This window comes from Nycticebus coucang, chromosome 2, assembly GCF_027406575.1.
Source record: "Nycticebus coucang isolate mNycCou1 chromosome 2, mNycCou1.pri, whole genome shotgun sequence".
Lineage (NCBI taxonomy): Eukaryota > Metazoa > Chordata > Mammalia > Primates > Lorisidae > Nycticebus > Nycticebus coucang.
In genome coordinates, this window is record NC_069781.1 from 14,233,053 (window position 1) to 14,250,064 (window position 17,012).

General features: G+C 40.3%; 1 protein-coding gene across 4 annotated transcripts in view; it reads right to left on the minus strand.

The window, feature by feature from the left end:
- The window catches only part of RABGAP1 (RAB GTPase activating protein 1), a 186,033-nt gene that overhangs the window by 167,144 nt on the left and 1,877 nt on the right, over positions 1–17,012 (minus strand). The window contains exon 2 of one of the 4 annotated variants that reach the window (XM_053562983.1): positions 11,857–11,994. The exons of 1 other annotated variant lie outside the window; for it this stretch is intronic. The gene's annotated coding sequence lies outside the window, so the exon portion shown is untranslated. Of the gene's footprint in view, positions 1–6,633; positions 6,720–11,856; positions 11,995–17,012 lie in introns of those variants that run through there. 2 more of the 4 variants (XM_053562964.1, XM_053562993.1) reach the window with 2 other exon arrangements.

Below are 17,012 nucleotides of genomic sequence, written 5' to 3' on the forward strand. Positions count from 1 at the left end.
ACTCTGTTGACTGGGCTAAAATGCAGTGTGTCATCGCAGCTCAAACTTCTGGGCTCAAGCAATCCTCCTGCCTCAGACTTCCTAGTAGCTGGGACTACAGATGCTTTGCTAACTTTTCCATTTTTCTAGCTCAAGCAATTCTTCTGCTGTGGGCTCCCAAAGGGCTAGGATTATAGGTGCGAGCTACTGCATCCAGACAGTCAAGTTTTATCAGACAAATTTTTAAAAACTTAACGATCTAAGAAAAGATTGGGAATTGAACTCCTGGGTCCTTTTTTCATTTGACTTTTTGTACAATTTTGTAGCTTCAGTTGTATAAAATGAGGGGCATGAACTCTTTCTATTCTTTTGTGTATATGTGAGTATCCAGGAAAAGGAGAAAAATTATTGGGTGCTTTCTAGTACAATTTCTTCAGGTAGGCACAAGTAGCTTGATTTTTACAAATGAGAAACTGGGTCTCAGTGTGATCAAGTAGCTTACCTTCAGTCATATACTAACTATGTGCAAGACTTGGGATATCAATGTCTTCCTGATCCCCAAATGCTTATCTATCCACTATACTGTGATACTTCCCATGAAAGGTACAATGGGTAAGAAGAAGAGATGAAATGCACCTAGAACAACTCATTTAACTCTGTGTTGATTATTTGACTGCAAAGATAACACCTGAAAATGTAAAACCTCGTAAATGATTTTCTCACATTTCTGTAGGTAATTCAGCAAATAAGACTTTTTCTTCAGAACTCTAGGTGTTCTGGCTATATGCCACTTCAACACATTATCTTTGAAACTAAATATCTGAGTTGTTATTTGGATGCCATTTCCATAACAGAAACTACCCCTGGGAACACGGGGAAAGTTAGCTTAATGTTAATGTACTACTCATTCCAAGATTGTATTATATATCTGACCTTGAAATTATAGATAAAAAGAACTTTGTCTTTACTTTTCCTGAACAGATTTCTAAAGTATAGTATAATTTACATTAGCATTTTATAAACATATAAATTTCTTAGGCAATGCAGAGTTGTTCAAAGATCCTTCCTCCTTTTAGTCAATATACTTTCTTCTCACCTAAAATTAGAAAATCAATCGTTTGGGCGGCGCCTATGGCTTAGTCGGTAAGGCGCCCGCCCCATATACCGAGGGTGGTGGGTTCAAACCCAGCCCCGGCTGAACTGCAACCAAAAAATAGCCGGGCGTTATGGCGGGTGCCTGTAGTCGCAACTACTCAGGAGGCTGAGGCAAGAGAATCGCTTAAGCCCAGGAGTTGGAGGTTGCTGTGAGCTGTTGTGATGCCATGGCACTCTACCGAGGGCCATAAAGTGAGACTCTGTCTCTACAAAAAAAAAAAAAAAAATCAATCGTTTGATTTATTATGTTTGTATTATTCACTCCTCCTTAATCCATGTGAATTAGACAATTCTTTTTTTTTTTTTTTTGTAGAGACAGAGTCTCACTTCATAGCCCTCGGTAGAGTGCCATGGCATCACACAGCTCACAGCAACCTCCAACTCCTGGGCTTAAGCGATTCTCTTGCCTCAGCCTCCTGAGTAGCTGGGACTACAGGCGCCCGCCAACGCCGGGCTATCTTTTGGTTGCAGTTCAGCCGGTGCCGGGTTTGAACCCACCACCCTCGGTATATGGGGCCGGCGCCTTACCGACTGAGCCACAGGCGCCGCCCGAATTAGACAATTCTATGTGAATTAGAATGATTAGCAAGCAAATCATTCAAAATGTGACCAAAACCCATACAAGGTAAATGAAGTAAACACAATTTTTCTATAACCTCTGCTTGATTTTCAAGGGAGTGTGTGCAGGCAAACCACGAATGTTTGGCAGAAGATGCATGTGTTTTCTGCACCTTCTGATAGAAGAAGGTCCTAGTCCACAGTTATATAGGGATAAAGGGACATTTGGTAAGTGTGTCTAAAAAAGGATGAGCAGTCAATAAGCATTTACAAAGTGCTTCACTCATACTACTGTAATAGGTACTATGGAAAAAGACCTAAAATTTACAAATATTTTAATTAAGTTCAAAAAATGTTTTTAAACCTACGTGAAAAGATTTTTGCTTATAACCAAAGACAAGAAACTTAAAAAAAAAAAAAAGAGGGCGGCGCCTGTGGCTCAGTCGGTAGGGCGCCGGCCCCATATGCCGAGGGTGGCGGGTTCAAACCCGGCCCCGGCCGAACTGCAACCAAAAAATAGCCGGGCGTTGTGGCGGGCGTCTGTAGTCCCAGCTACTCGGGAGGCTGAGGCAAGAGAATCGCTTAAGCCCAGGAGTTGGAGGTTGCTGTGAGCTGTGTGAGGCCACGGCCCTCTACCGAGGGCAGTAAAGTGAGACTCTGTCTCTACAAAAAAAAAAAAAAAAAAGAAAGACTTTACCAGAGGAGAATTTTAATGTAAGCATTTAAAGTTAGAAAGAAATCACATTTTTCCTGATCACAAAGAATTCAACAGGTAACTATAGTAAGTATATGATCATTTCTCTTCTGCAGATATATCAGAGGTCTAGTCATATAAAATCATGTATCACAGCAAAAGATTTATGCAACATATTCCTACTCTTGAGTTTATCAGCATACCATCAAGTGCACATTTATCATCTCTACGATAAAAATATTAAAATGATTAACACAAAGCATTTTCCATTATTATACAAATGCTCAATTTAGTCTTCAACATTGTCTTCTATTACCCTATATCTATTACCCTGATATTTAATATATGTCCCCAAGGAAAGATTCTGTACATCAATTCCTTTAACTGATACAAAGATCATCCTCAGAAAAGGGAAAATAAGTTATAACCATAGGTTGTTGGTTATAATTACCAAAATGTATAGGGAAAAATAGTAAAGTAAAAAACCTTAAAACATTCAAATTATTATTGCTTTGAGTTAAATAATATTATGCTAAACCTGCCATAGAATTCATGTTAATGCACCTTAAGAAATGCAGATTTTAATGCAAAGAAAAATTTATCACTCCAAATATTTACAGATACCAAAGAGTAGTGATTTGTAACACAAACACTGCTGTAACTTTAACTAGAAATTTATAACAGTTATTCATGATGTCTTGGAGAGGTGCAACCCTCCAAATATGGCAGCAGAGCCATACAATTACGAAGATGTATTTCTCATGTTTTAGAGCTAAGATAATACATACTTTTTAATGTCAAGTATGAACTCAAACAGTTTTAGGGCTGTATTTTACTCTTTTAGTATTAGCAAAAGAAATTTTTTTGGGGAAAAGTTAGTCTTTACAGAGCTCTACCCCAGGAGAAAAAATAATTTTTGAAATATTCTTACTTATGACAACACCTCAGTGGACTCAGAAAGATAAGGGAAATTTCCAGTCCAAATTCTATAGCATGTTCATGACTTGCACACTTCCATATTTGGTCAGTCTTTGCACATGAAGAGAAACAAGGCTAGTAGGGTCAAAACAAATCGTTATTATGTATAAATGTCTATTCAATTCTGTTTTTACTTACAAGTTTTCTGAAAAATAAAGATACCAGGATCAACACAAAACTGAAAGAGCAGGGAATAATGGGGATGACCAGATAATTGATTGTGCTAAAAAAGCAGCAACTATGAAGATTATGATACAGTGCTTTTTGTTGTTCTTGGTTTTCTTTTTTTTTTTTTAGGTATACCCATAGGCATCAAGTCCTTAGCCTTGGATTTTCTTTCCTTGGAATCTAACCATTGAAAACAGGGGAATTATGTACTCAGCACAGAAACATTAGGTCAAACTCTGCAATACATACATCATTAAATTAATACTTCAAAAATATTTAAGTCTTATCTTCAAAAAAAGATTTAACTAGCCATAGAAATAATCCCTGTAAGTACAGTCTTCCCAAAGAAGATTATTTAAGAGTGCTGTATTCATTTATTCCACATGCTTCAGAAGTCTAATGATACCTGATTATACTGAAAATTACAAAGATAGTATTATGAGGAGCCTAAGTAAGAAACATATAATACCTGGGGTGGCGCCTGTGGCTCAGTCAGTAAGGCGCCGGCCCCATATACCGAGGGTGGCGGGTTCAAACCCAGGCCCGGCCAAATTGCAACAAAAAAATAGCTGGGCATTGTGGCGGGCGCCTGTAGTCCCAGCTACTCGGGAGGCTGAGGCAAGAGAATCACTTAAGCCCAGGAGTTGGAGGTTGCTGTGAGCTGTGTGAGGCCACGGCACTCTCCTGAGGGCCATAAAGTGAGACTCTGTCTCTACGAAAAAAAAACAAAAAAAACATAACACTGTTATGTTTTGTTTGTTTTGTTTTGCTTTTCAGAGACAGAGTCTCACTTTATCGCCCTCGGTAGAGTACCCGTGCTTTTCAGAGACAGAGTCTCACTTTATGGCCCTTGAGGCGTCACAGCTCACAGCAACTTCCAGCTTCAAGCTGTCGCCCTGGGTAGAGTGCCATGGCATCACAGCTCACAGCAACCTCCAACTCCTGGGCTCAAGCAAGTCTCCTGTCTCCGCCTCCCAAGTACCTGGAACTACAGGCGCCCGCCACAACGCCCAGCTATTTTTTGGTTGCAGCTGTCATTGCTGTTTGGCGGGCCCGTGCTGGATTCAAACCCGCCAGCTCAGGTGTATGTGGCTGGCGCCTTAGCACTTGAGCCACAGGCACCAAGCCTATATGTGAAATTTAAATGTCACCAATACATACAAATCAATCATAGATTCAAATTTTATTATTATTATTATTTTTTTTTGAGACAGAGGCTCAAACTGTTGCCTTGGGTACAGTGCCATGGTGTCACAGCTCACAGCAATCTCAAACTCTTGGGCTTAAGTGATTCTCTTGCCTCAGCCTCCCAAGTAGCTGGGACTACAGCAGCCTGCTACAACACCCGGCTATTTTTTGGCTGTAGCTGTCGTTGTTTGGCATGCCCAGGGTGGATTTGAACCCACCAGCTCCAGGATACGTATGTGGCTGGCGCCCCAGCCGGTGAGCTACAGGCCCTGAGCCATAGATTCAAATCTTATTAATACAAACTAAAGTCTGCAAAGGAAACTTACAAAGATCTCTCTCCTCTATTCATTCTCAGTTTTTATAAATAAGTTCTACTTTAATTTTTTTCAGTATTTAAAAAAAATGCAGCACATACATACTTGAATTAAGGCAATAGTTTATTCATTTAAAAAAAAAAAAAAAAGGTGAAGTGCACTTCCTTAGTACCTAAGCTTTTCCCCCCAACTTTTAAAACATCAGTTTAGGGCGGCGCCTGTGGCTCAGTGAGTAGGGCGCCGGCCCCATATGCCGAGGGTGGCGAGTTCAAACCCAGCCCCAGCCAAACTGCAACAAAAAAATAGCCGGACGTTGTGGCGGGCGCCTGTAGTCCCAGCTGCTCGGGAGGCTGAGGCAAGAGAATCGCGAAAGCCCAAGAGTTACAGGTTGCTGTGAGCCGTGTGACGCCAAGGCACTCTACCCGAGGGTGGTACAGTGAGACTCTGTCTCTACAAAAAATAAATAAATAAATAAATAAAAAATAAAACATCAGTTTAATGTAACAAATAGTTCCATTCACCCTTCATTGTTCTTTTCTTCCTAAATAAACAAAGCAGCTGGAAACACACACACATTTTTACCATTTACTACTCTAGTCACCTGTAAGCGAATAGAGGAAATGATTTGAATGAAAATATCAAATTAATTGTGAAACCCTGTTCCTGACTTTATCCTAGTGTTAAAAAGGAACGACACCAGTTCAAAGATCTCAAATTGAAGTTAGATCATGATTTTAAACTAAAGGAGCACTAGTAGCAAAACACTAGTTCCATGATGACTTAACATTCTCTCCCAGGACACTTACTTTCAAGAAAAAGAATTCTCGAGTAACGGAGTACGGAGGTGAGTGTAAAGCAGACCAGATAATAAACAGTCTGAATGTCAGAAGAGTAGGGACAAAAGTACTATCAGGCAATGGACAGCGAACTAGAAGTCGGGTTGTCCTTAGGCTCAACACATAAAACCTTGAAGGCTGCTAATACCCAAAAGACACAGGTATTGAGGTAGATGCTTCAAGTAGAAGAGAATGGGATGCCAGAAACCCTTTTAATTGAAGGCGGGGAAAATTAGAAACATCAACATGAGATGAGCAGGGTGACACTGAAGGAAAGCAAGTGCTTCAAAACAGACACAGCTCAGCAAGCCAGCCAGTGGCCCAAGCCAGCCCAAGCAACAGATAGATACAAGGCCTTGTGAGAGAGAAACTGAGGCGGAGCGAGAGGTTAAATTCGCAAGTAGGACCACGATCAAAACACCCGAAAATCAAGACACAAACTGGCTTTTCTCAGGTACCAGAGGGATGGCCAAATATGCCAGACTCAGAAGACAGACATCCATCCAAACAGGGGGAACCGGTTAGGGCAGGGGCTGCCGGAGCGTCCCATCCTGCGCATGCGCCCTCGCCCCTCCGTCGCAGTTTTCCCCCTCCCCCCAATCACGGCTCCCCTAAGAACTCAGCCCGTCCAGGGACCTGAGCACAACCCCACTGGCCCAGTTCTGCAAGCTGAGAAGACAGCTGGACTCCTTGCAAGGGTAGTCGGAAAATCCTCCCCGGGGTCAATGTTAAGTAGGGTAGGAGGAGGGAAACGCGGCCCTACCCGACCCGCCGTCTCCTCCTCCGCCGCCCGCCGATCGCTGTCCCGGAGGCTCCGCCGCCTGGGCCTTCCCAGACGCCCTGCCCCCGCCCTCCCCAACCCCCCCACTCACGTGAGAGTGGCTTCTTCCGCCCTCCGCCCCGCCTCCTACCCTATCTCATAGGCCCGCAGCCAAGACGTGTATCCCCATTGGCCCATTACCAGGCAGTGAGGCGGGGTTCCTTTCCTTGCCGTTCCACCTGGATTTTATCCCGCCTTAAGACTGTGAGCCTGCGCGAAACAGGAGCCCAATTTAGGGCTGTGGTCAGTGTTTGGGCTTGGACAGACAGCAACCATGGGACTCAGCTGGGACTAGGGGCAAGACTGGCAAGGATGAGCGCGGATTTAGGTACCACCACTTGAACTTAAGAGAGGGTAGACTGGGTGGTGCCTGTGGCTCAAGGAGTAGGGCGCCGGTCCCATGTGCCGGAGATGGCGGGTTCAAACCCAGCCCTGGCCAAAAACCACAAAAAAAAAAAAAAAAAAAAAAAAAAAAGAGAGGGTATACTATGACTCCAAAGAGTATTGGTGCTAAAGCAAGGACTCCTCTGCTCACCTTTCACTTTCAAGTCCTGTTTGAAAATGAGCACTTAACATTGTGACTAAATTTACCTGGCGTTTACAGAGGGCGCATAGTATGCAGCGATTGTAAAGGATGTTTGTACAGGCATCTCATTTCAGCTTTATCACAAAACTGTGAAAATGGTTTGCTTTTTCTCATTTTATAGAGCGGTGCAACCCAAATTACAAAATCCAGTCTAGAAGTTAAAACTTATGATTCCCCAAATCCAAAAGCACCGGTATAAAGTCACCTGCCTTGGTACTTTCAGGCATAGAACAGATAGAAACGAACAAAGTTGTTTCAAACTGACTCAAAATAAGGTTTTATTTAAAAGTTTCAAAAGCGAAAACAAGAGCAAGAGCAATATATAATGAAGCTTCAAGTCCCTGTCTTCAATGAATTCACACTGTAGTTGGGAACAAAAACAATGATTCAGAAAGGTGCTACTTAAGGTTTTTTTTTTTTTTTTTTTGCAGTTTTTGGCCGGGGCCGGGTTTGAACCTGCCACCTCTGGCATATAGGGCCAGCGCCCTACTCCTTTGAGCCATAGGCGCCGCCTTTGTTTCTTTTTTTAAGCAGTAAGGTCTCATTATGCTGCCCAGGCTACAGTGCTGTGGCTAGTCTTAGGAAGTTATAACATACTGCAGCCTTGAACTTCTGGGCTCAAGAGATCTGCTTCAGCCTTCCAAGTAGCTGAGACCACAGGTGTGCACCACCATACCAACTCTTAAGACTGGATAATTTATAAAATAATTTCACAGCCTCTCCTAATTTCCTTATTCAAATAAAATAATGCTCCTTTTCTGGTGAATTAGTCACCTGGAATGTTCTGGTGGATATTGCATCCAAAGTAACAAGACAAAAAGCAATAAAAGAAAAGCTGTGTTCTGTTACACTCCCTCTTTCTGACTTGTTTCTCACAATAGATCTAGCTGCACCCCTGCAAGAAAGTAATTTTGTTTATGTTCTCCTTATACAGCCATAAAATACACACTCATTTTAAGGTATTCAAATAAAGTATTAGAATGAAAAACAAATCCTCTGAATACCTGACAAAACCATGTTTAACTTTCGTAACCATATTCTTGATTCATGTGTATACCCCAACTATATATGTAAATCTTGTATTTTTAAATAAAATTTTATTATACAATCAGTACAATATGCTTTTGAGAAAAATAGAAACTGAAAATAAAGACATCACATTTCCAACACAAATGTTAATACTTTAGTACATATCCTTTTGTGTTTTTTTTTTTGAAAATGAGAACAGTTTTGTCATCTGCTATTATCAATTAACAATATCTCAGTAAAATTTCCTCTCATTTAATATAGTAGATCACATTCAAATCATCTGTCAGCTTAAAAATGTTTTTTACAGCTGGCTTTCCCAAGTCAGTAAAACCATTACAGGAAAATTTCCTGACTACAATCAAACATCCTGTTGACCAAATTATATTTTTCCACAACCAGTATTTCCAAATCAGTATCCAATCTAGAATCACACATTGTACCTAGTTATATCCCTCAAATCTTTTTTAATACCATACTTAAGTGCCTCACGCCTGTAATCCTAGCACTTTGGGAGGCTGAGGTGGGGGGGATTGTTTGAGGCTTGGTGTTTGAGACCAGCATAGGCAACACAGTGAGACTTCATCTTTACAAAAACAAAACAAAACAAAACATTAGCTGGGCATGGTGGTGCATGCCATTAATCCCAGCTACTTCTTAAGCTAAGGCAGGAAGATCACTTTAGCCCAAGAGTTTGAAGTTATAGTGAACTCTGACCAAAGTTATGTTCAGGCCACTGCAATCCAGCATGGGTGACTGAGTGAAACCTTGTATCAAAATAAATAAATATGAAACTTAACTAAAAAATTTAAAGATTAAAGTCTTCACTGTAGAAATCAGGCCATTTGAAGTACAAAATTTCTGGATTTGAATGGTTGCTTCTTACTAAGTCATTGAATCTGTTCCTCTACCAGGGGTCCTCAAACTTTTTAAACAGGGGGCCAGTTCACTGTCCCTCAGACCGTTGGAGGGCCAGACTATAGTTTAAAAAAAAAAAAAAACTATGAAAAAATTCCTATGAACGCTGCACTTAGTATCTTATTTTGAAGTAAAAAAACAAAACAGGAACAAATACAATCACACCGCTGCATATGGCCCGCAGGCCGTAGTTTGAGGACTCCTTCAAGACATGCAAAGTGGAAGTTATACTTGAAAGGTTAATGGACTCAAGGCAAACATTTTGGACTGGTACACATTATATGTAATGTTATGTTATACTTGATGTTTCATTATAATAGATACAATATTATGGTATCTAATATTTTGATGCTAATGTTGGTCACTAGGTTAGTGATGACATACATACTGTTTTTATTACTGAGTCCATTTTTAAAATAGACTTTATGTAGTCTGTCTCAATGCCTACTAATGCTACATAGTCTAATATCTGATCCCATTCACAGAAAACTAATTTTAGTTTCTAAATGTGCTCAACTTTTTTTAGTAAGTGGCTCTGTACTTTAGAATATATGGTTATAGGCCGGGTGCTGTGGCTCACGCCTGTAATCCTGGCACTTTGGGAGGCCAAGGCAGGTGGACTGCCTGAGCTTGCAGGTTCAAGACCAGCCTGAGGAAGATGAGACCCCGTCTCTAAAAAATAGCCAGGCATTGTAGTTAGGTGCCTATAGTCCCAGCTACTTGGCAGGCTGAGGCAGGAGAATCACTTGAGCCCAAGAGTTTTAGGTTGCTGTGAGCTATCATGCCCACAGCACTCTACTGAGGGCAACAAAGTGAGACTCTGTCTTAAAAAAAAAAAAAATACATGGTTACAGTATATAAGCAGAATATGGAGTTACTCTGAGATAAAGAAATATGGTAGACTGAAGCTAGAAAGATAAGATCTTTGAATGCTAAAATGAGAAAACTGAAGAGGCATCCTATAGACACAGGATGCCTCTGGATAATTTTAAAGCAATGACAATCTCAGATATGGGTTTCTTACAAAGATCACTCTAAGTAAGACTAAAGCAGGAAAAATAGGAGGAATGTAAAACAGCTTAGAGGCCTCCTAGAATCAGGAAGGCTTGATCTCAGGAAGCAGAAAAACGAACAGGATTCAAGAAGTATTCATAGAATACAGGGTGTCCCAAAGGTCACCATACATAGGAAAATTAACATGCTCATGGTATATTTTATATTTATATATCAACATGTAGAGAAATATTTTGTAAACACTCTGTAAATTTTTTTTTTTTCCTGCAGTTTTTGGCCGGGGCTGGGTTTGAACCCTCCACCCTCAGCATATGGGGCCGGCACCCTACTCCTTGAGCCATAGGTACTGCCCTACTCTGTAAAATTTTGTAATGAATATTTTGAAATAAAGGTACATACAGCTACAATTTTCTATTTTCCCTAATTTTCCCTATGTATGTGTGTATGGCAACCTTTGGGACACCCTGTGTTTTCAAGTTTGCTGATTCTTTCTTCTGCTTGATCAAATCTACTTTTGTCCCCGTCTAGTAAATTTTTCATTTTAGTTACTGCACTTTTTAATTCCAGAATTTCATTTTGGTTTCTTTTAATAATTTTTCTTTAACGATATTCTAATTTTGTTCATGTTATTTTTTTCACTTCATTCATGTCTTCCTTTAGCTATTTCAGTAACTTCAAAACAGTTGTAAAGTCTTTGTCCATTAAGTCAGATGTCTGGCTTCTTCAGAGACAGTTTCAACTGACTTTTTTGGTTCTTTTGAATGGGCCATACTTTCCCCTTTCAGGGTAAGGTTTATTATTTGTTTTTGTTGAAAACTAAACATTTGGTCAGGCATGGTGGCTCACACCTATAATCCTAACACTCTGCCTGAAAAAGAGTGAGACCTCATCTCTACTAAAAACAGAAAAAATAGCCAAGCATTGTGGTGGGCGGCTATAAGTCCCAGCTACCTAGGAGGCTGAGGCAAAAGGTTCTCTCAAACCCAGGAGTTTGAGGCTGCTGTGAACTATAATGTTATGGCACTCTACCCAGGGTGACAGAGTGAGACTCTGTCTCAAAAAAAAAAAAAAGAACAAGAAAAAGAAAATTGAACATTTATATCTTACAATGTTGTGACTCAGAGAATTAGCTTCTCTTTCTGCCCCCAGGTTTGCTGCTTTGTTTTTTAATTGTGTGTTTGGGATCAGAATCAGCCTAAGGTGACACCTTAAGGTCTTCTCCTGTCTTTTCTGAGCCTGCATCTTTCCTTGGTTATATGCAGTAGCTTTCTACTTTCCTCTAAGTGGTTGCTTTTGGATCTTAATCCTTAAATGTCTGACTCCCAAATGGGGTAATAGGGAAACAAACAAAACAGATGCTGTCCCTTTAAAACCCCTGGAAGCCAGTTCAGCTGATGGGGGTTGAAACAATGGCAGCTAGCCTCTGTGCCTGTACCTCAGTGATCAAAAGAAGCAATCAGCAATCAGAACACAGATAACCAGTACTTGGAGGACAAAGTTCCTATTGCCCAGCCTGGCTCCAGCAAGCCACAGAAGGAAGGTGAACATAATTGCCTTCCACAGGATTAGGGGACTATTCTTACACCAAAGGCTAACACTGACTGAAATTAACCTCAATTTACCAGCCGAGCTCTCCCTTGAAAGATGCAAGCATTCAAGTGGATTCCAGAGTTCCCAAATAGTTACTTCAGGGAGTTTCTGCCAATATGTACAATCCTTGTCTAGGTGGAGAGACAGATTCCTTGTGATTGCTACTCCATCTGAAGAATAGAAAATAAAAAAAACAAGAATGAAGAAAAGTGAACAGTGAACAGAGCCTAAGGGACCTGTGGGACACCATTAAGAAGACAAACATAATGAACTGTGGAAGTTCCAGAAGAGAAGAAAGAAGGGGCAACATGAATATTTCAGGCAATAATAGTTAAAACTCACCAAATTGGGCGGCGCCTGTGGCTCAGTGAGTAGGGCGCCGGCCCCATATACCGAGGGTGTCCGGTTCGAACCCAGGCCCCACCTAACTGCAACAACAAAAAATAGCCGGGCGTTGTGGCGGGCGCCTGTGGTCCTAGCTAATTCGGGCTGAGGCAAGAGAATCGCCTAAGCCCAAGAGTTGGAGGTTGCTGTGAGCTGTGCTGGCACAGCACTCTACCGAGGGCGACAAAATGAGACTGTCTCTTAAAAAAAAAAACAAAAACTCACCAAATTTCATGACTGACATGATGTACAAATTCAAGATCATTAAATTCCTAGCAGGAAATACTCAGAGGCCTATACATTACAGAAAGCCAAAGAAAAGAAAATCCTGAAAGCAGCAGATATAAATAATTTGTCACATACAAGGTTTCTCAATAAAATTTTCAGCCAATTTGTCCTCTAAAACCTTGGAGGTCAGAAGACAGTGAGTAGATATATACAATGTGCTAAAAGAAAAAAAATCAGTCAATGAAAAAGTTCTATCTGACAAAATTTGTCCTTCAAAAATGAGGAAGGCCAGGTATAGTGGCTCATACCTATGATCCTAGGACTCTGGGAGGCCAAAGCAGGAGGATCGATTGAGCTCAGGATCAACCTCATCTCTCTCTCTCTCTTTTTTTTTTTTTTGTAGAGACAGAGTCTCACTGTACCGCCCTCGGGTAGAGTGCCGTGGCCTCATACGGCTCACAGCAACCTCCAGCCCCTGGGCTTACGCGATTCTCTTGCCTCAGCCTCCCGAGCAGCTGGGACCACAGGCGCCCGCCACAACGCCCGGCCATTTTTTGGTTGCAGTTTGGCCGGGGTCCGGCACCCCACTCACTGAGCCACAGGCGCCGCCCGAACCTCATCCCTAAAAAAAAAAAAAAAAAAAATTAAAAAATTAGCCAGGTATGGTGGCATGCTTTTAGTTCCAGCTTCCTGGGAGGCTGAGGCAGAAAGATCACTTGAGCCCAGGAGTCTGAGGTTCTAAGGCTCTAGTGAGCTACGATGACAACACTGCACTCCAGCAGTGATGACAGAGTAAGACTCTTGTCTTTTTTTTTTATTTTTTTGTAGAAACAGAGTCTCACTTTATGGCCCTCGGTAGAGTGCCGTGGCATCACACAGCTCACAGCAACCTCCAACTCCTGGGCTCAAGCGATTCTCTTGCCTCAGCCTCCCGAGTAGCTGGGACTACAGGCACCCGCCACAACGCCCGGCTATTTTTTTTTTGCAGTTTGGCTGGGGCTGGGTTTGAACCCGCCACCCTTGGCATATGGGGCCGGCGCCCTACTCACTGAGCCACAGGCGCCACCTCGACTCTTGTCTTTTTAAAAAAAAAAAGAAAAAAGGGAGAAATTAAGACATTCTCTGATAAACAAAAGTTCATTACCACTAACATTTCTGTCCTTTAATAAATGCTAACAGGAATCCTTCAGGTTGAAATGAAAGGACACTCAATAGTAACTCAAAGCTATATGAAGAAATAAAGATCTCTGGTAAAGATAAATATAAGAACAATTATAAAAGCAAGTATTAGTCATTGTAACTCTACTTTTTGTTTTCTGTTTTAAAAAACAAGTGCATAAAAATATTCCTCTAAGTTACTGGGCAATGTATAAAATGATGTTATCTGTGACATCAATAACAAAAAGGAAAGAGCAGAATTTTTCTATGCTACTGAAGTTAAATTGGTATCAATTTAAATTAGGTTGTTGTAACTTGGATATTAAATGTAATTCCCCATGGCAACCACAAAGAAAATATCTATAGATTATGCAGAAGAGTAAACGACAGGGGAATAAAATGTTTCACGACCAAAGAAATCAACTACACATACACACACATACACAGAGCAGCAATATAGGCAATAAGGATCTTAAAAAGCTATAAAATGCATTATACACAAATAGCAAAATGATAGATATAAGCCCCGCCTTATCAATAAAATTACTTTAGGCTGTGTGCAGTGGCTCATTGCTTGTGCTCAGGAGTTGGAGACCATCCTGAGCAAGAGAGAGACCTCAGGCCTCTTTGTCTTTTGCTCTATTTGCCCTGGCAATGGAGGCCTGTTTATTGTCTATGGCAAACATATCCAGCTTTGTAAACTTTCTAACTCTATAAACCCATCTTTCTCTTCCTCAATAAAGTTTGTTTCATGCTTTCCTAACAACAAAAAAAAAAGGAGTGAGATCCCCATATCACAAAAAATAGCAAAATTACCCAAGTGCAGTGGCGTACGCCTATAGCCCCAGCTACTCGGGAAGCTGGTGCTGGAACGTTACTTGAGCCCAGGAATTTGAGGTTGCAGTGAGCTATGATGATGCCAGTGCACTCTAGCTGGGCTGACAGAGTGAGATTCTTGTTTCCAAAATAAATAAATTTTAAAAAATTAAAATAAAATTAGTTTAAATGTAAATAGCTTAAACTCTCTAATCAAAAGACAGAGGTAGGCAGATGAGTTAAAAAAAACAAAGAAACATGGTCTCGGCACCTGTGGCTTAGGCCACTAAGGTGCCAGCCACATACACCTGAGCTGGCGGGTTCGAATCCAGCCTGGGCTCGCCAAACAACAATGACAAGCTGCAACCAAAAAATGGCTGGGCGTTGCGGTGGTCGCCTGTAGTCCCAGCTACTTGGGAGGAAGCAGAAGCAGAAGAATCGCTTGAGCCCAGGAGTTGGAGGTTGCTGTGAGCTGTGATGCCACAGCACTCTACCCAGGGTGACAGCTTAAGGCTCTGTCTCAAAACAAACAAACAAACATGATCCAACTAATGCTGTCTACAAGAGACTCATGCGAGATTAAAAGACACAAATGGGTTGAAAGTGAAAGGATAAAAAAAAAGATATACCATGCAAATTGTAACCAAAAGTGAGCTGCAATGGTTATACTAAGATTAGACAAAACAAACTTTAAATTTAAAAATGGCTACAAGAGACAAAGAAAGACATTATATATTAATAAAGGGTTCAATAAAGCAAGATTATATAAAAATTCTATACATTTATACACCAAGTAACCAATTCTCAAAATATATAAAGCAAAAATGGACAGAATCAGAAAGAGTGATATGCAGTTCTACAATAATATTGGAGACTACAATACCCGATTTTCAAAAATGAGTAGAATAATCAGAAATGAGTAAGGTAAATGAGGAATTGAATATCATAATAAACCGAGTAGAGCTGACAGACATATTACCAACATTCCACTTAATAGTAGCAGAATACACATTCTCCTCAAGTGCACATGGGATATTGCCAGGATAAACTATACAGTAGGCAAAAATTAAGTTTTTTAGATTTTATAAAATTGATATCATACAAAGGTATCTCCTCTGAGGAAAACAAGATGAAATCAGAAATAAATAATAGAAGCAAAACCTGAAAATTCACAAATACATGTAAATTAAAAACCAGTGAGTATACTCTGGTTTTTCCTCTGATTAAATACAAAGCACTGAGTCTATGAATAAATCAATACAGAAATTGAAAATACTTACAAACTAAAGAAAATAGCATAACTTACCAAAACTTAACAGGCTGAGTAAAAGCAGTGACCAGAAGGAAATTTATAGTTGTAAGTTACCACATTTAATAAAAAACAGGATCATAAATCAATAACCTATCTTTACACCTTAAGGGACTAGAAAAAGAAGGGCCTATTAAACCCAAAGCTAATCAAAGGACGAAAATTAAACAGAGCTGAGATAAACAAAATAGAGATTAGAAGATAGAGAAAAATCGATGAAACTAAAAACTGGCTATTTACAAAGGACAACAAAATTGGCAAATCTTCAGCTAGTCTGATGAAGAAAAAAAGAACAAACACAAAAATAACCAGTCATGGCTCAGCACCTGCTGCACAGTGGTTAAAAGTGTTAGCCACATACACCAAGGGTGGTGGGTTCGAACCCAGCCCAGGCCAGCTAAACAATGACAACTGCAACAAAAAATAGCGGTGTTGTGGCAGATGCCTGTAGTCCCAGTTACTTGGGAGGCTGAGGCAAGAGAATCGCTTAAGCCCAAGAGTTGGAGGTTGCTATGAGCTGTGAGACCACACACTCTACTGAGGGTGACATAGTGAGACTCTGTCTCAAAAAAAAAAAAAAAGCCAGTCAGAAATGAGAGTAAAGACACTACTATTTAACTGACGATAGAGATAAAAAGGACTGTAAGAGACTACTATGAACAATTATATGCCAACAAATCAGATAACCTAAATATAAATGGACAAATTTCTTGAAACACACAAATTACATAAACTGACTTTAAGAAGAAAAAGAAAATTTCAGAAGACCTATAATAAGTAAAAAGATTGAATCAGTCATCAAAATCTCCCAACAAAAAAAGTCCCGCATGAAAAAGCTTCTCCAATAAATGCTATCAAACTTTTTAAGGAAGAATTAACAATCCTTATCAAACTCTCTTGCAGAAGAGGGAAAGCTTCGTAATGCAAATTTATGAGGCCAGCATTACCCTGATACCAACAACAGATAAATGCATCACAAATAAGGAATGTTATACACCAATATTTATTATCATCAATAAAATATAAACAAATCCACTCCAACAACATGTTAAAAAAATTATTCACCGTGAACAAGAGGGATTCATCCCAAGAATAGATGTGTGGTTCAACATAAAATCAATATAATACATCATGTCGACAGAAGGGAGGAGGAAGACCTTCTTCTCCACTGATGCAGAAGAGGTATTTGACACAATCCAATATTCTTTCATGATAAAATGTTTCAGAGAAGAAGAAAAGGGAGAACCACTCCCAGCATAATAAAGGTATTTATGAAAATCCCAGAGTTAACAT